General features: G+C 53.3%; 1 protein-coding gene across 2 annotated transcripts in view; it reads right to left on the reverse strand.

The window, feature by feature from the left end:
• MTAP (methylthioadenosine phosphorylase) overlaps positions 1-22322 on the reverse strand; it is a 70028-nt gene that overhangs the window by 45665 nt on the left and 2041 nt on the right. Inside the window, exon 2 of one of the 2 annotated variants that reach the window (XM_078769733.1) lies at positions 18673-18727. The exons of the other annotated variant lie outside the window; for it this stretch is intronic. The gene's annotated coding sequence lies outside the window, so the exon portion shown is untranslated. The remainder of the gene's footprint in view (positions 1-18672; positions 18728-22322) is intronic. 2 annotated transcript variants of the gene reach the window in all.

Below are 22322 nucleotides of genomic sequence, written 5' to 3' on the forward strand. Positions count from 1 at the left end.
TCGTGCGAGCACAGCTCCCACACCACCAACTTTCATCCAAATCCGTTCAGAACTTTTCCAGATATCTTGTTCACAAACACACGAACATATGAGCACACACACGCACGCACACACACACACACACACACACAAACACACGGACGGACACGATCGAATGCGTTACTCCCTGGTGGGAGTAATAATGCTACTGTAGCGGTTACCGGACACAAGTCTCTTGTACCGGCCGGTGACGTAATCAGCGGGCGGTCACTCGGGTTGCATACCACGCCCCGTTGAGAGGCGTGGCTGACTTTGAATTTGAACGATATATTGCCGCTCGGCGTAGCCTTTTTCAGTGCATTAGTGCCGAGCTCGGAATAAACAGCTCAGTTGTCGCGTCCATATTGTTGGAGTTCGACGTGAGAGCACAGCTCCACACTACCATCATATGTATTGTGCATTTGATGCGTGATATTTTCATGGTACTGTGGCGGACACAAAAGCCCACTGGCGTGGTGACATCATTCCACGCACCAAGTGGGCGGTGGCCACGCCCGAGGGGTAGGCGTGGCCTTATGCTATACACCGGGCGACCAGCCCGGAGGAGTTCAGTGTTACAGTGTAGTCTTACAATAAAGACGTTTATATGTTACCGCTTGTCCGCTTCCTCCTTGCTCACAAGCAGCGCGCGTAACGCCGCGCTTTACTGGTGACCCTCGACGTTGGATCTGCCGTAGCGATCCTTCCGAACACGACGCCATTGCAATGGCCAACGACAAGGCAATGGCGATTAAACTTCCCGAATTTTGGGAGACCCAGGCCGAAGTCTGGTTCGTTCAAGCCGAAGCCCAATTTCAGCTTCGGCGCCTCACCAACGACGACCTGCGCTACTGCCATGTCGTCGCCTCCCTCGGGCCCGGCACGGCCGCTCGAGTTGTGTCCGTCCTTCGCCACCCACCGGACGGCCACAAGTACGAGGCACTCAAGCGGCTACTCCTAGCCACGTTCGGCCTCACGGACGACGCACGGGCCGATCGCCTCCTGGATCTCCCCGAGCTCGGTGAGACGCGCCCGTCGGTCCGAATGGACCATATGCTGTCACTGTTGGGCGACGAAGCCCCCGGTTCGCTATTCCGGGCGCTTTTCCGTCGCCAACTTCCAGCGCAGGTTCGCCTCGCGTTGGCCGGGACCGGGCTAACGGAACCCCGAGCATTGGCGGCCGAGGCGGACAAGTACTTCGCCGCTTCGGACACGCGGGCGAGCGTTGGCGTGGCCGTCACGGCCTTCGACGCTGATGTTCCACAGCATCATCTTCTACAGCACGCTGAGGTTCAACAGCATGCTGATACGCACCTCGTGAACGCCGCCACGCCCCGCCCACCGCCGCGGCGAAAACCGCCACCGCGGGGAAACCCGTCGACTCCACCGGCCTGGCGGAGCCAGCCGCGCTCCTCCAGCTCCACCACCTGGTGCTGGTTCCACGCCAAGTTCGGCCACGAAGCTCGGCGGTGTCATCCGCCGTGCTCCTTCAACGGGTCGGGAAACGCCCGGGCCGGCGCTCAATTGTGGCGATGAGCGCCGGCCGTTCGAGCAGCCTGCTGTTCATAACGGACACCTTCTCCGGGCGCCGTTACCTGTGCGACACGGGAGCACAGGTGAGTGTCATTCCCGCCGGCACGTCAGACAAGCACGCCGCGGGTGGGGGCCCCGCGCTGCTTGCCGCGAACGGGACGCCCATCCGTACGTACGGAAAACGCTGCCTCTCTCTGCGGTTTGGAGGGCAGGTTTTCCGATGGACGTTCGTCACCGCCGACGTGCCCATGGCACTGCTTGGCGCGGACTTCCTGTGCGCTAATGGGCTCCTGGTCGACGTCAAGCGCAGACGGCTTGTCCAGGCCGAGACGTTCAGCTCGCTCGCATGTGCGTTGCCCAGCTCAACGAGCGGCTTGCCAAGCGGCTTGCCGAACGATTCGGTTCCGGCCACGTTGGTCTGTACGCTTCCGGCAGCGGACGCATTCACCCGCCTCCTCGCCGGCTTCCCGGCCCTCACGCGGCCCACCTTCTCGGCGGGGGCCGTCAAGCACGGGGTGGCCCATCACATCCCCACCGTCGGGCCACCGGTCTACGCCCGGGCACGCCGCCTCGAGCCGACGAAGCTGGCGGTGGCAAAAGCGGAGTTCGCTACCCTGGAGCGACTCGGCATCGTTCGGCGCTCAGAGAGCGCTTGGGCGTCGCCGCTGCACATCGTGCCGAAGCCCGGCGGGGGGTGGCGACCGTGCGGGGACTATCGCCGTCTCAATGACGCCACGACTCCCGACCGCTACCCCGTCCCCCACATTCAGGACTTTTCCGCCCGTTTGGCGGGCAGGTCCTTCTTCTCGAAGGTGGACCTCATACGCGGCTACCATCAGGTCCCCGTCAGGCCGGAGGACGTCCCGAAGACGGCGGTCATCACGCCATTCGGACTCTTCGAGTTCCTGCGCATGCCCTTCGGTCTGAAGAATGCGGCTCAGGCGTTCCAGCGACTGATGGACAGCGTCCTGCGCGACTTGGATTTTGTCTACGTCTACCTGGACGATATCCTCGTCGCCAGCGCGTCCCGCGAAGAGCACCTACGCCACCTCCGCACGCTCTTCGAATGCCTGGGCCAGCATGGCCTGATTGTGAACCCCGCAAAGTGCCGGTTCGGCGCCGCCACAATCGATTTTCTGGGGCACCGTGTCACCAGGCACGGAGCCGTCCCCCTGCCGGCCAAGGTGGAGGCGGTGAAGGGGTTTCCGCGCCCCCGCACGATCAGAGGGCTGCAGGAGTTCCTGGGCATGGTGAACTTTTACCATCGGTTCCTGCCCCGTATCGCCCAGCTCCTGCGCCCCCTGCACGAAGCTCTCCGAGGTAAGCCGGGCAAAGGCGACGTTACCTGGACCGAGCAAATGGACACGGCGTTCACGGGCGCGAAGCTCGCCTTGGCTAACGCCACCATGCTCGCGCACCCGGCGCCCGATGCACCGATCGCCCTCACCACCGATGCCTCGGACTACGCGGTGGGCGCGGTGCACGAGCAATGGGTGCGTGGAGCTTGGCAACCGCTGGCGTTCTTTAGCCGGCAGCTTCGCCCGCCCGAACGCCGTTACAGTACCTTCGACCGCGAGTTGCTCGGACTTCACTTGGCGGTCAGGCACTTCCGCCATCTGCTCGAGGGCCGGGCGTTCACTGCCTTCGTCGACCACAAGCCGCTGATCTTCGCGATGGGCAAGGTCACCGAGCCGTGGTCGGCCCGGCAGCAGCGTCACCTCTCGGCCGTGTCCGAGTACACGACGGACATCCAGCACGTCGCGGGGAAGGACAACCCGGTTGCGGATTGCCTTTCCCGGGCCGTCGCCCACGCAGTCCACCTCGGCATCGACTATGCCCGGATGGCAGCGGACCAGGCCGCTGACCCCGACGTCCAGGCCTTGCGGACCGCCGTCACGGGCCTCCGCGTCACCGAGGTGCCGTTCGACGGCGCGGGCGCGGCCCTCTTGTGCGACGTCTCCCTCGGGCGTCCTCGCCCCATTGTGCCCGCGGGCTGGCAGCGCCAGGTGTTTGACGCCATCCACGGCCTGTCCCACCCGGGCGCGAGGGCCTCCCAAAGGCTGATCGCCGACAAGTTCGTCTGGCATGGCCTCCGGAAGGCCGTCCGCGGCTGGGCCAGGACATGCCTCGCGTGCCAGCGCGCCAAGGTGCACCGGCACACCCAGGCCCCGTTGGCCCAGTTCACGGTGCCGGAACGCCGGTTTGACCACGTCCACGTGGACCTGGTGGGACCTCTGCCCCCCTCGCGGGGTTTCACCCACGTCCTCACCATGGTGGACCGCACCACCCGGTGGGCGGAGGCCGTGCCCTTGGCGTCGACAACGGCGGCCGATGTCGCGCAGGCTTTCATCGCCACCTGGGTCGCCCGGTTCGGCGCCCCCTCAGACATCTCATCCGACCGCGGCCCCCAGTTCACCTCGGAGCTCTGGGGGGCGGTTGCGCAGGGGCTCGGGGTCCGGCTGCACCGAACCACGGCCTACCACCCCCAGGCTAACGGCCTGTGTGAGCGATTTCACCGCTCATTGAAGGCCGCGCTCCGGGCCACCCTCCGCGACGGCGGCTGGGTCGACAGGCTCCCTTGGGTCCTGCTGGGCCTCCGGACGGCGCCCAAGGAGGACCTGCGCGCATCCGCGGCGGAGTTGGTCTTCGGGCAACCGCTGCGGGTGCCGGGCGAGTTCCTCCCCGACTCCACGGCACCATGGTCCGCGGCACAGCAGCGCTCCGCTCTGCAAGAGACCGCCCAGAGGTTCGCCCCGGTGCCAACGGCATGCCACGGGCACCCACCGACGCACGTCGCCCCGGAGCTTCGCACGGCGGAGTACGTCTTCGTCCGCCACGATGCCCATCGGACACCACTGCGGCCCCCGTACGACGGGCCTTTCCGCGTGCTGGAGACCGGGGCGAAGCACTTCACCCTGGACATCGGCGGTACTCTTGACCGCGTTTCGGTAGACCGCCTCAAGCCGGCCCACCTCGATGTGGACCATCCACCGCCAGTGGCCCGACCCCCACGTCGGGGCCGCCCTCCTGCGGGCGGACCCCCGGCACCGCCCAGCCCCGCCGCCACGGTGCCCCCCGGTCCTGCACCCATCCCAGGGGCAGCCAGGGGCATCCCACCTGGTATCCCTGCACCCCGGACGCCGCCGATCGCCAGGGGGCGCTTCGGCCGGGTCATTCGACTGCCCCACAAACTGGCCCTCCAGGTGCGCGGGAATTCTGGGGGGGCGCGTGTGGCGGACACAAAAGCCCACTGGCGTGGTGACATCATTCCACGCACCAAGTGGGCGGTGGCCACGCCCGAGGGGTAGGCGTGGCCTTATGCTATACACCGGGCGACCAGCCCGGAGGAGTTCAGTGTTACAGTGTAGTCTTACAATAAAGACGTTTATATGTTACCGCTTGTCCGCTTCCTCCTTGCTCACAAGCAGCGCGCGTAACGCCGCGCTTTAGTACTTTCTTTAAGAGTGGTATTATTGTGTGTGTGGGAGTTCTTAATACTGTTGCGGTTTTGTGGTTTTATAATAAAGGTTAATTTCCTTTTTTAAATTAAATTATTTTTTATAATAAAGGACCAAGGCCGAAGGAAGGCGGAGGAGGAGCCATCGGTAAGCGCGAGCCGCCAATCAGGGCTCGAGGGGAGTGACTTACCACTGCGGCAAAAGGCGGGGTTTGGAACATTCGATTCGGGCTAGGGCGGGGCCATATAACCCTGTGTCCAGAGCCCGCCGCGGCAGAATACATGAGTCATCGGTTGAGTCAGAGAGCTAGAGCAGTTCGGGTGACAAGCGTTACGAATCGGAGTTGTGAGAAAACGCGCGTGAGATTGCGTTGTTTCGAGTCATATCGGAGGAACTGAATTTTTTTTTTTTTTTTTTTTTTTTGGTGTACAGAGTCGAGGCTCGTGAAAGAGCTAACATTTATCAAACAAACAAATCAAACAAACAAGCAAACAAAGTATATAAAAAGGGGAACGGTCGACAAGATGGGGAGAGAAGGGGAGGAAGCACACAAACACAACATTTGAGAGCAGGGACATCGGGAGATGTTTTTGGAGGGAGAGGGCCTGGGGGGAGGCAGGATAGGTATAAAACGCAAGGACACCAAGGACTTCCAGGAAAGAAGTCAAAAGTCACCTCAAAAAAGTGGATTTGGGGTGAAATTAGCGGGGGTAGAAAAGATCAAGGTTTTGGATTGGGGAAGATAAGAGATGGTGGTGAACAGCCGTTTTAAAGACCTGGAGGGAGGAGTGGGATTGAAGAGAGTGAGGGAGTTTGTTCCAGAGGCAGGAGAAAAGAGGAATGAAGGAGTGAAGGTGAGCAGAGAGTCTTGATTTTGGCAGTTTAACCATAAGAGGGTTGCAGGCAGATCTTGTGCGACCTGCAGGAATATTTGGGGGACAGAGCCCAGAGAGAGCTGGGGGAGCAAGGCCGGAGAGGAGTCGGTAGAAGACGGAAAGACCACCAACCTGCCTGCGGTGATTAAGTGAAAGGCCCTCGGAGATAGCGTCATCGCGGGAGATTCCAATGATTCTGAACGCTTTGGTTTCAACAGTGTGAAGACGAGCTAGGTGTGAGGCAGGAGCCCCAGCCCAGAGGGTAGAGCAGTACTCCATTGAGCTGCGGATGAAAGCCTTGTATGTGGTGAGGAGCTCAGGTGTGCCAAGGAAGGACTTCGCACGACGGAGGATGCCCAGTCGGCGGCTGGCTTTGGAGGCCAGCTTGGAAATGTGGTTTTCCCAGGAAAGATCATGGCAGATAAATAAATATATATAACCACATTTAGAGGCCATTTTTCCCCGCAAAGCGGGGGTTGGCCTTTTTCGGGGACCGTGGTTGTTGTTGTTGTTTTTTGTTTTTTTGGTCCCCTTTTTGAAGCAATGTTTTACGGCCGGATGCTCTTCCTGCCGCCAACCCTTTTTGCCGCCTTTTACGACAAGCAGGGAATTACCAGTGAACTGGTACTCAATTAGCCGACCTCGGAAGGATGACAAGCTGAGTCAACCCCCCTGGCGTTAATTCAGCGATCGACCGGGATTCGAACCCAGGATCCTGGGATCCTAAGCTGGCACCCTAGCCGCGAGCCCAACACCAGGGTTCTGGGATTGGCAGATAGTGAGACCCAAAAGCTTAGTGACAGAACTTCTTGGAGAGGATTATTCAGAAAGTAGATAGGAGGGTTGTCCAGTCGGTCTTTTCGGAGAGACATCGTAAGAGTGTGAGATTTGTCAGGATTGAAAGAAATGTTCCACTTGTTTGCCCAGTCTGTGATTTTTGTCCAGGTCTGCAGAGAGTGAGGAGGCTGCAGACTGCCGATCTGAGGGATGAGGAATGGAGCGGCAGAGAGTGGAGTCATCAGCAAAGAGATAGAGAGGATTTTCAAGAGAGTCAGAGAGATCATTGATGAAGACCAGAAAAAGCACAGGGCCCAGAACACTGCCTTGGGGAACCCCAGCCTGAACAGGAGGAGGAGATGAGAGAAACCCATTCAGGGCCACACGTTGACGACGACTCGAGAGGAAGTCCGCCAGCCATGCGTGGAGATTTCCATGGATACCAAAGGAGGAGAGTTCGGTGAGCAGAGCGGGGTGCCAGACCGTATCGAAGGCACGTGATATGTCGAGGGAGACAGCTCTAATTTCCTGTTTGGCATTGAGGACCTCCATCCATTGTTGAGACAGCAGAAGCAGCATGTCCAGAGTAGAGTGACCTGGTCTGAAACCAAATTGATGATCAGAGATCAAGCCATTGGAGAAGAGGAAAGATTTCATATCCGAAGCAATGATGGATTCCATGACTTTGCTAATAATTGGGAGAAGGCTGATTGGTCTGTAGTTGCAAGGATCTGTTTTTGCACCTTTTTTGTGCAAAGCGGTGATGTTGGCTGATTTCCAAGCAGATGGCAGTTGACCTTGAGCAAAAGAGAGGGTGAAGAGAACAGAGAGAGGGAGTGAAAGAGCGGAAGAACAGGATTTTAGGACCCGTGGGCTGATGCCGTCAGGTCCAGTTGCAGAATCAGAGTCGAGGGTTGACAGAAACTTTTCCAACTTGTCAGGAGGAAAGGACACGGAGTCGAGGAGCAGCTGGGTACGACTGGGTATGGTGGGTACAGAGAGGGATGGGTTTGGGACACAAGATTTAGAGGCAAACACAGAGTTGAGGCATTCAGCTTTTTCACGTGCGGAGTCAGCTGTGTGGCCATTTGAGGTAAGGGAGGGGATGGAGGGGGAACAAACACCAGAAACAGATTTGACTCGACGCCACCAGGATTTGGAAGAGGGAGACAGATAAGAGAGTTCGGTCTTGAGAACGGAGAGATATTGTTTCCTGGCTCTCCTGAGGGTGGACACACACTTGTTTCGGGCTTTGTGAAAGGAAATGAGATTTCCTTCCGTTGGATTTGCTTTCCGGGAGACGAAGGCAAGTTGTTTCTGGGCAACAGCCTCACCACAGGATTCCGTGTACCATGGACGGGAGGAAGGGTACGACAACTGAAGACGAGATGGGATAAATCTGTGCATGAGAGAGAGCAATTTACTTTGGAAGAATTCCCAGGATGAGTTGATGTCAGAGGTGGTAGAGATGGGAGACCAGTCCAGATGATTGATGGCTGCTTGAAGACCGTGCCAGTTGGCCTGAGTGAAATGCCAGACTCGTCGACGCTGAGCAGGCTCCCTGAGAATGGTCAGAGAGATGTCCACTTTAACAAGGACATGATCAGATGGTCCGATTGGAGCAGAAGAAGAGCAGCAGACATTTTCAGGGAAGTTAGTCATAACCAAGTCCAGAAGAGAAGATGCTCCGTTGACTGAGATCCGGGTCGGGAAATTGACAGATTGTGTCAGTCCCAGTGAGTCGCAGAAGTCCTTTGCTGAGGAGCCATGGCTGGTGAGAGAGGTACCCACACCCAGCCAACTGGCATGGTGACAATTGAAATCACCACATATGAGGAAGAGAGAGTTGGGATGAGTAGATAGAAGTTGGTCCATATTATCAGACAGCGAGATGTAGATGGAGTCATCACTGTTTGGTGGACGGTACAACACACATATGAACAAGAGGTGGGAGCGAAGGGGAAGCCGTAGCCAGAGGTATTCCTGGGGGTGAGGTGGAGAGAGTGCAGTGCAGGGTGAGTGAGGAAGAGAGTTTTTGATAAAGATAGCAACCCCACCTCCAGGACGAGGCTCAGGTCTATCATACCGGAGGAGGGAGTAACCCGGGAGAGATACTAAGGAATCAGAGACATCATGAAGGAGGAAAGTTTCTGTTGAGCAGATCACGTCTGGTTTGACAGAAGCAACCTGTATGGAGAGATCAGTTAAGTTTGAACGAAGGCCCCGGATGTTTGAGGTCCATACCGTTAATGAAGAGGAAGGGGGAGCATCGGATACAGAACAGGGGGGAGGAGGGGTAGGGTAAGATGTGGAAGAGGTGGAAGAGGTAGGGAGAGCTGTTGAAGGTGTGTCAGAGATTTCAGAATAGCTCGGAGAAAGGGAAGGATGGGGCGGACAAAAGGTTTGATGGTGATTGGGTGAGGCACAATGAGGTGTTATTTGAGGAGGGGGAAGAGCGAGGCAGAAGGTTGGGGGAGATGGAGGTGAGAGTTGGAAGGGGGAAGAAGCGGGGAGGACGCTTTGAGGCGGGGGAGTGAGAGGGGGGAAATTGAGAAGAAATGAGGGTGGGGAGATTTGAAGGGGAGGGGCGAGGGGGGAGATTTGAAGGGGAGGGGCGAGGGGGGAGTTTGGGAGGGAAGGGACAAGGGGAGGGATTTGAAAGGGATGGGATATGGGGGAGATTTGGAGGGGAGGGGTGAGGGAGGAGTCTAGGAGGGGAGGGGCGAGGGGAGTCTTGGAGGGGAGGGGTGAGGGGGTAGTTTAGGAGGGAGGGGGCAAGGTAGGAGATTTGAAAGGGATGGGTGATGGGGAGGATTAGGAGGGGAGGGGAAACGGGGAAGATTTGAAAGGGATGGGTGATGGGGAAGATTTGGAGGGGAGGGGTGATGGGGAAGATTTGGAGGGGAGGGGTTATGGGGAAGATTTGGAGGGGAGGGGTGAGATTGGATTTTAGAAAGTGTACGATTAATGGGAAACGAACATTTATTGCAAAATGAGTTTCTTGTGACCGAGTTAAAAATACGTTTAAGGACGCTGGATGGAGGATGGAGTGCAGGAGAGTTTAGGGAATGTAGAAAAAAGGCACTATAGGAGATGGAATTTTTTTTTGGGATGAATAGATTTGGTGAGCAAGTCGAAAGCAGCCTTTTAAAGAAGAAGAAGAAAAAGGTGTTATAATATATGACGGAATACAGAACTTGAGGGGAAAGTGTAAACATTGAAGGTTAATAACAGTGAAAACTATCTGGGGAAATGGGGGAGAAACACGTGGTCGAAGAACGAACGAACGAATAAGAATGAATAAACGAACGAGAACAAAGAATAAGAACAGAGAAGGAAATGTTTTTTTTTTGTTTTTTTTTGAGTTGAGATTTACTCAAGGAAGTAGGCTATGGGGTGAAAAGACTGGGAAAACAGAGAACGAAAGTTATTGGATCACAAACGACGGACCGCTGAGAGAAAAACAAAGCCTCAAGGTTGTACACTGTACAAGGCCTCAAGACACGACACGAATTAACACGATTTTCAATACAGGTATGAAAGATTTGCACCAAAAATCTTCCTCGGGACACAATATACGTACACACACCATAAAATAAATACAGTTATAACGAAAATACAAATGGTAACAATTATTTAACTTCGATTTCAAATCGCTCGCGACGCGGCAATGGCCTTGCTCGCGACGTGGCAAACAGACGATTAATTTATGAAAGATAAACACCGAGAAACTTCCAAGGTGCACACTATAACTTCACACACCGAAAGATAAATACAGTTTCGACAAAATACAATTGTGAACAGACTTAACTTTGAAAACGTGGAGACCGTGTGGAGCTTCGAGAATTCCTGCCGCCGTCTCCAAGATCTCGCGATCTCGCGAGATAACTCCGTGCATACGAACTTTGCCCTGCTCCCCACGCTCTGCGCAGTATTAATCGCGCTGTAAAGACGACCCGCGCCGGGCCACAGATGCGCGTATTTCCTTCTGCCTGCCCTTGCCGATATACGCGCCGCGAGGATTTTCCCGCCTGCCTGCCTTCGCCGGGATACGTGCTGTGACTGCCAGAGGGCCACACTGGGTGAGCTGTTCCTGGAGCGACCGAAGCAGGCGCGTTTGGCGCGCGGACATTCTTCCTCCATCTCCCTGTGTGTGTAAGTGGGCCCATTGTCTGGGGAATAAGTACGACTGTTTAAGTTCTGCCCTGTGTCCCTTCTTTTACCAAATCATTGTAACTAGTGTAAATAAATCTGTTCTTCCTTTTGATTCGACCATCTTGTGTTTTCCATCATTGACCTCGCATGGTACGAATTAGATCGGCTGATCGGGTTCTATAAGAAAGGTAACAGCACGGGTCACGTGGTACGCCATCCGCTCGGGCGTATGCAATCACGCGTGGTTCGAGCGAGACTCGATCCCCGCTTCCGCCGCGGCGTGGGCACTCAAGGTACGTGCGAAATTGTCCCGAGACCCTTTTCCATGTCTGCCCGGAAGTGGCGACTCAGTCTCGCGGTTTCGAAGACCCAGAGAGAAAGAGGGGCTTAATCTCCCCTTTGTAAGGGAACGGGCTTCGGAAAACCGCAATAATTTGGTGTCTGGGCGTGGCATATTTGGACCTGGAGTGGACTTCACACACTCAAAATTACGAGCGAACGAAATTTAGTTGTTAATTCCAAATTATATTCGTACCATGGCTGGCCAAGGCCGTCGAAAACCGGTGGGGGTAGATGAAGAGGAGGAACGGATGACCCAGGACCAGGAGAGACAGTTGGTAGTGGAGGAAGCCGAAGAGGGGGCGGCAGCTGGTAACGAAAATGGCGGCGCCTCGCACGTGGCGGCGGAAGCCGAGCCCACGGCGCCAATGGATATGGGCCTATTTATGACACAAATGATGGCCTTTATGGTCAAATCGGGTGAAGAAATGGAAAAGATGAATGGAAAGATGGACGCCCAAAAAGACAAATCCACCAGGGACATGAAAGAAATGAGGGATGAAGCAAGGTGTAACAAGGGCGAATTGAAAGAAACAATGGATGCCCAAAAGGACATACTTCGTGGGATAAATAATAACATGAAGAAAGAAATAAAAGAGATGGGGGCAGACATTAGGCGCGGGTTGAGCGAGGGTGTCGCAGTGGTACGCGACGAGGTGAAGCAGTGTGGGGAACGCGTGGGGAGCGAAGTAGAGCAGAGGACAGCCAAGTTGACCGGGGCTATGAGGGTCGCGACGCGGGGTGTAGAAGAGCCGACGATCGGCGAATTGGACAAAAAAATTTCATGAGTGCCGGCGGTCGTCGAAGAAAAAGAAATAATTGGGGCCGAAGAGACAGGAGAAACAGGGAGCAAATCGCGGGAGAAAGAAATGGAATGCACGCAAAGTCTGTGTTTGCACCGTGATGCCGGGCTTGCTAACCCAATGGAAAGTTTGCAGGTGCAGCCGGGGAAGGAGGTCCCCGAGGTGAGTGGAAAAAATGGAGCGAATGTGTTTGGCGCGAACGGGTTTTTGGCGTGCTTGGGATAGAGACGAGACCCGGGCGTTCGCGGAAGGTCCATTGTGCTGTGTATGAAAGAGTGTGGTACGAAGTACGAAAGCGAGTGTGTGCCGAAGCGTGAGCGAGAAAAGTGTGCGCCAGAGTGTGCAATGATTGAGTGTGCGAAGGAGGAGTGCACACCCGAGAGTGTAGGAAAAGAGTGTGTGCAGGAGTGCACACCCGAGGGTGTTACGGAATGTGTACGAGAAGAGTGCGTAGAAGAAGAGTGCGTACTGAAGTGTGTGAAAGGCGTGAGTGCGCCTAGGTGTGCAGGTACGAGTACGGAGTGTGAGGGAGAATGCACACCCAAGAGTGTGGAAGGAGAGTGTGCGGTAACAGAGTGTATGGGTGGCGGGGGGCTCCTGGGTGTGCGAGTGCGGAGTGGGTCGCGAGTGGTGAGGATGCGACTCAAGCATCGACACCGCCCGGTAGCGTTTAGCGGGACGGATAGCTGACGTGAGCCCCCGGTGAGTTGTGTGCAGCAGGGACCGGCGGGAATTGGTGCCGCGCCGGTCTCCCAAGGACCAGCGTGCGCGATTCGTGCCGGCCCCCACACTGTATGGTTGGTGCCGTGCCGTGGCGGCAAAGGCAATCGGCGAGGTTCAAGGGGAGGAAGGAGATTTCGGAGCCGCACACCTTGTCTGGTGCGGTGCTCCGACCGTGGCCGGTTGGGTCATCGTGCGTGGGACTGCAAGGCCCCGTGCAGGGATGGAGCTCTGCACCTCGGCCCATCCATACCTCCCCCCTTGGATCGAAAATGCCGGACGGACGCCCCATACAGGCGACAAACCACCCTCATGGATCGCTCGGCCCTTCGAGACCGAGCCATGACAACGTATTTCCACACGGAGAGGCTCAAGTGTAGCGGACTGATGAGAGTAGTGTACCCCACGTGGGGGAATGGTAGTGTAACCATTCCTCACAACAGGGCCCATGAGCATTAGTTTAGGGGGATGGCAGTGATAGGCACATGGGGGTGCCAGCAATGGTTACCTCTATGGGGCACCGAAGTTAGCCGAGGGAGGGCTAGGATAATGTTAGGGATTTAGAAGACCTTAGAGACATGAGAATTAAGTCGTGACACCTGGACTGTAGAGGGGACGTAGGTAGCTTAGAAGGATGATAAAGAGAAAGGGAGTGAATAGTTTAAAGGGATGACGGGGAAGCACGAGTTTTAGGGGAAGTAGTCAGCTAGATGATGCGGTGTGTGTGTGAGGAATTGTGTGTTGAGATAAATGGAATTGTGTTGAGGTGTATGGAAAGAGGTGTGTGAGCACAAATGGTGTGTGAGAAAAGTGGTGTGCGAAATAAATGGTGTGTGAGAATATTTGGTGTGGAATGCTTGGTGTGGAAGCAAAAGGTGTGGAATGCATGGTGCGAAGGAGTTAATGGGGGGAGGTGGAACCCATTCGCGAAAGCCCGAGGTGGGTAGTGTAAAGCCTGGTAGCGGGCATAGGCAAATTTGTGTGGATATTGACACCTGTGGTGTGGGCAGTATCAAACGAAGTGTTTTGTTGGGTGCATGAGTATGTGGAATGGCTGGGCGTGTGGCTTAATGGGTGCATATGGTTATTGGGGCACTCCGCCACTGGTAGTTTGTCGGCCAGGTGAGGCCACAGGTAGGCTCTGGGAGCCGGTTAGTTGTAGTGTTGAGTGGGGCCCGAGGATCCAAGGGAAGAACCCGGGTTGCCCAATGCCAAGGTGGGCATCAGGGGGTAAAGTGCCAGGAGGGGCCTTCCCCAGTTTAGGTAGTCGCAGGAGCAGGTAGGCTCGGGTGGCGACTTCAGTGGCGGAGGTGCGCAGGTAGGTAGACCTGCTGGTAGGGCCACACGACCCAGCCCCGAAATTGTGTGAGGGCACAGAGTGAAAATTTGTGGGAGTGAGACCCAAATTTCAAGGGCACCGCAGTGTGGGCAATGGGAATTCGGGTACTTAGAATCACATAGTTTAAAGAGGCCAATTGGCAGGGTACGACCCCGGGTAGGTTAAAAGTAAATGTCAGTAGTGTAGTTAGGATGAGAAATCCCTTCGCACCATCCACAGCCAGTCACCAAGGAAGGCGAGCTCCACACCGAGGATCTATAAGCCGTTTGGATGGTAAAGACGCATCATGACGTAATGGGACATTGTGTTTGTTCCATCCCTTCCTTCCTGGGAGGGATTGGGAGACGAATTCGGAGATAGAGGGGGATATGGGAGACAAGACGTAGAGACGGATTGTAAATACAAGGGGGGCTAGGGTAGTGTAAGCCGACGGTTGGGGGTACGGACTGTTAGGGACGAGCCTGCTCTGCTCGCTCTTCCGCGTCCCTCGCACCGCATTGCCTTGTTTTTCTGTGTGCCATTGCGTCTTTTCCGCTTTGCTTGTTGTGCCTTGTCGCTCCCCCCACCCCAGGACCATTTTTGAGGTGGAGCTGTGCAGCACCATCGACCTGAGCAGCATCCATTCTGCACCTTGCTACATACATCAGTGCAGCCGAACTGCGCAGCACTTTGCTGCCATATCCTTTTGCTGCACCCTTGTTGCACCTGTGCAGCACTTTGCTGCCAGACCCTTTGCTGCACCTTATCACACTTATGGACCACAAGCCTTGTGGCCTTGCACCTCTGCTGTGCAGCATTTTGCTGCAAAATCATCTTGCACCTTCGGACCACTTGTTTGAGTGGCATTAATGTCACGCAGTCGGACCACGTGAGGTTGGCCCTGCCTGGCAAGGAGAATAAAATAAAAGCATTTTTTTGTGCATTTTATTATGGTGTGCTAGGCATGAGAAGATGTGTAAGTTTAGATAGCCCTGAAGATTAAAAATGGCCTGTATGCCGGTCCGGGGGCTCGCCGGTTTGATATATGCACACTGAAGAAGCAAGAGGCAAGATGCAAGAAGCAAGCAGCAAGTGTCATGATTGATGAGTGTGTTTTTGCTGTGCTTTCTCTCCCCTCCAATCTTCTCTTCCAAAAAGGACAGGTCCTGGGTCATAGAATTGTAAATAAGGTTAAGTTCTGTGCTTGTAAATATAAGAATGCTGCCCACCGGCTATGTGTTCAGTTTGAAATTCCGGAAATACTCGGTTAGCTGTGGGCGTGAATCTGTTATGAAACTGCTCAACGCAATAGGAGGGACATATCTAGTTTTTCAAAACTGTCGCACACACGGGTTAGAGTAAATGCTAGGGGGAACCACACCTATGTGTCACATGTAAGAGTAAGGTTAATTTTGCATGTCATTCTCTAACCGCTCGTTCCATTGGTGGTTCCGACTCGGGGACGAGTCTGACGAGGGAGGGGTGTAGTGCTGCGGTTTTGTGGTTTTATAATAAAGGTTAATTTCCCCTCCTAGTTAGTTACACTGCAACATGTAGCCTCGTTTAAGCTCAGTTATTTCTTAGTAAATTAGTAAGTTCTTAGCTCAGTCTTAGTAAGCGTAGACCTGTCCTGTGTTAGTTTTGCGTTGAGTAGGATAATGAGAATTAGGTCCCCTTACAATGCTTCGATGCTTTTGGTTTTGGCGCGAAATACCACGAGGCAGGCCTGAACAAGTCGACCAAGGCCGAAGGAAGGCGGAAGAGGAGCCATCGGTAAGCGCGAGCCGCCAATCAGGGCTCGAGGGGAGTGACTTACCACTGCGGCAAAAGGCGGGGTTTGGAACATTCGATTCGGGCTAGGGCGGGGCCATATAACCCTGTGCCCAGAGCCCCCCGCGGCAGAATACGTGAGTCATCAGTTGAGTCAGAGAGCCAGAGCAGTTCGGGTGAGAAGAGTTACGAATCAGAGTTGTGAGAAAACGTGCGTGAGATTGCGTTGTGTCGAGTCATATCGGAGGAACTGAATAACTCCGTGTATACGAACTTTGCCCTGCTCCCCACGCTCTGCACAGTATTAATCGCGCTGTAAAGACGACCCGAGCTGGGCCACAGATGCGCGTATTTCCTTTTGCCTGCCTTTGCCGATACACGCGCCGCGAGGATTTTCCTGCCTGCCTGCCTTCGCCGGGATACGTGCTGTGACCGCCAGAGGGCCACGCCGGGTGAGCTGTTTCTGGAGCGACCGAAGCAGGCGCGTTTGGCGCGCGGACATTCTTCCTCCATCTCCCTGTGTGTGTAAGTGGGCCCATTGTCTGGGGAATAAGTACGACTGTTTAAGTTCTGCCCTGTGTCCCTTCTTCTACCAAATCATTGTAACTAGTGTAAATAAATTTGTTCTTCCTTTTGATTCGACTGTCTTGTGTTTTCCATCATTGACCTCGCATGGTACGAATTAGATCGCTCTGATCGGGTTCTACAAGAAAGGTAACAGCATGGGTCACGTGGTACGCTATCCGCTCGGGCGTACGCAATCACGCGTGGTTCGTGCGAGACTTGATCCCCGCTTCTGCCGCGGCGTGGGTACTCAAGGTACGTGCAAAATTGTACCGAGACCCTTTTCCACGTCTGCCCGGAAGTGGCGACTCAGTCTCGCGGTTTCGAAGACCCAGAGAGAAAGAGGGGCTTAATCTCCCCTTAGTAAGGGAACGGGCTTTGGAAAACCGCAACAATACAATTACTTGTTTTGTTCTACAATTGCATTGGTGTGGTTTTACCATGGTTTATTAGAAAACGCAAAATAACATCTTTCTGCCGCGTTCCTTCTTGAGACTCTGAGGTGCACCGTAACCGGAGTTTGGGAAGGTAACACATAACAAATATGTGATATTTTCTATGCCCAATATGGCCATAACTCCGTGAAAATTGACGAAACACCCAAAAACTAGAACTTGTTCTGTAGCTTATCATAATAAAGCCATGTACCAAGTTTCAGTTCAATATGGCACTGTGGTCTGCTTCTCAAGCTATATAAGGATCTTCAAGACAGATGTATGGTACAAGTCATGAATGAGATCATCTCCAACTGCTGTTTCTGGGTGCTGATAAATGAACCACCCAGCCGGACCAAGACCCTTAAAAGTGGCGTTGACCAAGGGCCTGTTCTTGCGCTACCACTTTTCAACCTTTATGCAGCTGACTTACCACACACTTCCTGCATGAAACTGGCCTATGCAGATGACTTAGCCATCCTAAAGACCAGTGACATTTCTCAGGATGTACAGCAGGTATTGTCACATGATACCTATACAATGCAGACCTATTACCATCAATGGCGGCTCCGTCTTAATGGGCAGAAGACCACCTGCTCAGCTTTTCACCTGAGCAACGAGGACGCTCATAGTAATAGACAGCTACCCCAAGACAACCCCAAGGCAGTGTTCTGGGCCCTGTGCTTTTTCTGATCTTCATCAATGATCTCCCCGACTACTCTGGAAAATCCTCTCTATCTCTTTGCTGATGACTCCCCTCTCTGCCGCTCCATATGTCATCCCTCAGATCGGCAGTCTGCAGCCTCCTCACTCTCTGCAGACCTGGAAAAATCACAGACTGGTCAAACAAGTGGAACATGTCTTTCAATCCTGACAAATCTCACACTCTCACTGTCTCTTCGAAAAGACCGACTGGACAACCCTCCCATCTACTTTCTGAAAAATCCTCTCCAAGAAGTTCTGTCACTCAAGCTTTTGGGTCTCACTATCTGCCATGATCTTCCCTGGGAAAACCACATTTCCAAGCTGGCCTCCAAAGCCAGTCGCCGACTGGGCATCCTCCATCGTGTGAAGTCCTTCGTTGGCACACCTGAGCTCCTCACCACATACAAGGCTTTCATCCGCAGCTCAATGGAATACTGTTCTCCCCTCTGGGCCGGTGCTCCTGCCTCACACCTAGCTCGGCTTCACGCTGTTGAAACCAAAGCTTTCAGAATCATTGGAATCTCCCGCGATGAAGCTAACTCCGAGGGCCTTTCACTCACTCACCACAGGCAGGTTGGTTGCCTTTCTCTCTTCTACCAACTCCTCTCCGGCCTTGCTCCCCCAGCTCTCTCTGTGCTCTGTCCCTCAAACGGAAGAGGGGAGCAGGTCGCACAAGATCTGCATGCAACCCTCTTATGGTTAAACTGCCAAAATCAAGACTCTCTGCTCACCTTCACTCTTTCAATCCTCTTTTCTCCCACCTCTAGAACAAACTTCCTCACTCTCTTCAATCCCACTCCTCCCTCCAGGTCTTTAAAACACCTGTTCACCACCATCTCTTATCTTCCCCCATCCAAAACCTTGATCTTTTCTACCCCCGTTAATTCACCCCAGATCCACTTTTCTGATCCCGACTTCTTTCCTGGAAGTCCTCGCAGTGTCCATGGGTTGTTTTTTTTACCTCTCCCCCCCTACCCCCCCCCCCCCTTTCCCATGCCTCTTCTCCCAAAGCTCTCTCCCTCCCACAGATCTCCCAATGTCCCTGCTCTCCATCTTGTCTCCCGCTCCCTTTATCATATGGTCTTTTTGTGATCAATGTTAGCTCTTACACAAGCCTCGATCTTGTATACAAAAAAAGACAAAAAAAAACTATAAGGTTGATTGAATGGTACTCCAGTTCCTTTCACCAACATGCCAACCTACCTTGGTGCGAAGCTGAACAGGTCCCTTCCTTTCCACAATCATACTGAGGATGTGGCTGAAAAACAGCAGCAAGGATCAACTTGCAAAGGAAACAAGCAGGCCACAACAGGGGAGCAGATTTCATAACACTACACTCCACTACACTGGCACTGGGGCATGATCCAGCAGAGTAATGTGTTGCTGCTTGGGGTAGAAGCGCTCCACCACACTGGAACTGGGGCATTATCCAGCAGAGTAATGTGTTGCTGCTTGGGGTAGAAGCGCTCCACCACACTGGAACTGGGGCATGATCCAGCAGAGTAATGTGTTGCTGCTTGGGGTAGAAGCACTCCACTACACTGGCACTGGGGCATGATCCAGCAGAGTAATGTGTTGCTGCTTGGGGTAGAGGCGCTCCACTACACTGGCACTGGGGCATGATCTAGCAGAGCAATGTGTTGCTGCTTGGGGTAGAAGCGCTCCACTACACTGGCACTGCGGCATGATCCAGCAGAGTAATGTGTTGCTGCTTGGGGTAGAAGCACTGCACTACACTGGCACTGGGGTATGATCCAGCAGAGCAATGTGTTGCTGCTTGGGGTAGAAGCGCTCCACTACACTGGCACTGGGGCATGATCCAGCAGAGTAATGTGTTGCTGCTTGGGGTAGAAGCGCTCCACTACACTGGCACTGGGGCATGATCTAGCAGAGCAATGTGTTTCTGCTTGGGGTAGAAGCGCTCCACTACACTGGCACTGCGGCATGATCCAGCAGAGTAATGTGTTGCTGCTTGGGGTAGAAGCACTGCACTACACTGGCACTGGGGCATGATCCAGCAGAGCAATGTGTTGCTGCTTGGGGAAGAAGTGCTCCACCACACTGGCACTGGGGCATGATCCAGCAGAGTAATGTGTTGCTGCTTGGGGTAGAAGCACTGCACTACACTGGCACTGGGGTATGATCCAGCAGAGCAATGTGTTGCTGCTTGGGGAAGAAGTGCTCCACCACACTGACACTGGGGCATGATCCAGCAGAGTAATGTGTTGCTGCTTGGGGTAGAAGCACTGCACTACACTGGCACTGGGGCATGATCCAGCAGAGTAATGTGTTGCTGCTTGGGGTAGAAGCACTGCACTACACTGGCACTGGGGCATGATCCAGCAGAGCAATGTGTTTCTGCTTGGGGTAGAAGCGCTCCACTACACTGGCACTGCGGCATGATCCAGCAGAGTAATGTGTTGCTGCTTGGGGTAGAAGCACTGCACTACACTGGCACTGGGGCATGATCCAGCAGAGCAATGTGTTGCTGCTTGGGGAAGAAGTGCTCCACCACACTGGCACTGGGGCATGATCCAGCAGAGTAATGTGTTGCTGCTTGGGGTAGAAGCACTGCACTACACTGGCACTGGGGTATGATCCAGCAGAGCAATGTGTTGCTGCTTGGGGAAGAAGTGCTCCACCACACTGACACTGGGGCATACCACATGGCATTTTGAATTCTTCATGTTCTCATCCTTCCTCCTCTTCCATTACCACGTGGTGTTTTAAATTCTTCATGTTCTCCTCCTTCCTCCTCTTCCCTTACCACGTGGTGTTTTGAATTCTTCATGTTCTCCTCCTTCCTCCTCTTCCATTACCACATGGCATTTTGAATTCTTCATGTTCTCCTCATTCCTCCTCTTCCATTACCACATGGCATTTTGAATTCTTCATGTTCTCCTCATTCCTCCTCTTCCATTACCACATGGTGTTTTGAATCCTTCATGTTCTTCTCCTTGCTCCTCTTCCATTACCACATGGCGTTTTGAATTCTTCATGTTCTCCTCATTCCTCCTCTTCCCTTACCACATGGTGTTTTGAATTCTTCATGTTCTCATCCTTCCTCCTTTTCCCTTACCACATGGTGTTTTGAATTCTTCATGTTCTTCTCATTCCTCCTCTTCCCTTACCACATGGTGTTTTGAATCCTTCATGTTCTTCTCCTTGCTCCTCTTCCATTACCACATGGTGTTTTGAATTCTTCATGTTCTCATCCTTCCTCCTCTTCCCTTACCACATGGCGTTTTGAATTCTTCATGTTCTCCTCCTTCCTCCTCTTCCATTACCACATGGCATTTTGAATTCTTCATGTTCTTCTCCTTGCTCCTCTTCCATTACCACATGGTGTTTTGAATCCTTCATGTTCTCCTCATTCCTCCTCTTCCATTACCACATGGCATTTTGAATTCTTCATGTTCTCCTCATTCCTCCTCTTCCCTTACCACATGGTGTTTTGAATTCTTCATGTTCTCATCCTTCCTCCTTTTCCCTTACCACATGGTGTTTTGAATTCTTCATGTTCTTCTCATTCCTCCTCTTCCCTTACCACATGGTGTTTTGAATCCTTCATGTTCTTCTCCTTGCTCCTCTTCCATTACCACATGGTGTTTTGAATTCTTCATGTTCTCATCCTTCCTCCTCTTCCCTTACCACATGGCGTTTTGAATTCTTCATGTTCTCCTCATTCCTCCTCTTCCATTACCACATGGCATTTTGAATCCTTCATGTTCTCCTCCTTCCTCCTCTTCCCTTACCACATGGCATTTTGAATCCTTCATGTTCTCCTCCTTCCTCCTCTTCCCTTACCACGTGGTGTTTTGAATTCTTCATGTTCTCCTCCTTCCTCCTCTTCCCTTACCACATGGCATTTTGAATCCTTCATGTTCTCCTCCTTCCTCCTCTTCCCTTACCACATGGCATTTTGAATCCTTCATGTTCTCCTCCTTCCTCCTCTTCCCTTACCACATGGCATTTTGAATCCTTCATGTTCTCCTCCTTCCTCCTCTTCCATTACCACGTGGTGTTTTGAATTCTTCATGTTCTCCTCCTTCCTCCTCTTCCATTACCACATGGCATTTTGAATTCTTCATGTTCTCCTCCTTCCTCCTCTTCCATTACCACATGGCATTTTGAATTCTTCATGTTCTCCTCCTTCCTCCTCTTCCATTACCACATGGCGTTGTGAATTCTTCATGTTCTCCTCCTTCCTCCTCTTCCATTACCACATGGCATTTTGAATTCTTCATGTTCTCCTCCTTCCTCCTCTTCCATTACCACATGGCATTTTGAATTCTTCATGTTCTCCTCCTTCCTCCTCTTCCATTACCACGTGGTGTTTTGAATTCTTCATGTTCTCCTCCTTCCTCCTCTTCCATTACCACATGGCATTTTGAATTCTTCATGTTCTCCTCCTTCCTCCTCTTCCATTACCACATGGCGTTGTGAATTCTTCATGTTCTCCTCCTTCCTCCTCTTCCATTACCACATGGCATTTTGAATTCTTCATGTTCTCCTCCTTCCTCCTCTTCCATTACCACGTGGTGTTTTGAATTCTTCATGTTCTCCTCCTTCCTCCTCTTCCATTACCACATGGCATTTTGAATTCTTCATGTTCTCCTCCTTCCTCCTCTTCCATTACCACATGGCATTTTGAATTCATGTTCTCCTCCTTCCTCCTCTTCCATTACCACATGGCGTTGTGAATTCTTCATGTTCTCCTCCTTCCTCCTCTTCCATTACCACATGGCATTTTGAATTCTTTATGTTCTCCTCCTTCCTCCTCTTCCATTACCACATGGCATTTTGAATCCTTCATGTTCTCCCCCTTCCTCCTCTTCCCTTACCACGTGGCC

Source organism: Myxine glutinosa, chromosome 1 (genome assembly GCF_964187855.1).
Source record: "Myxine glutinosa chromosome 1, kmMyxGlut1.1, whole genome shotgun sequence".
NCBI classification, from domain to species: Eukaryota; Metazoa; Chordata; class Myxini; order Myxiniformes; family Myxinidae; genus Myxine; species Myxine glutinosa.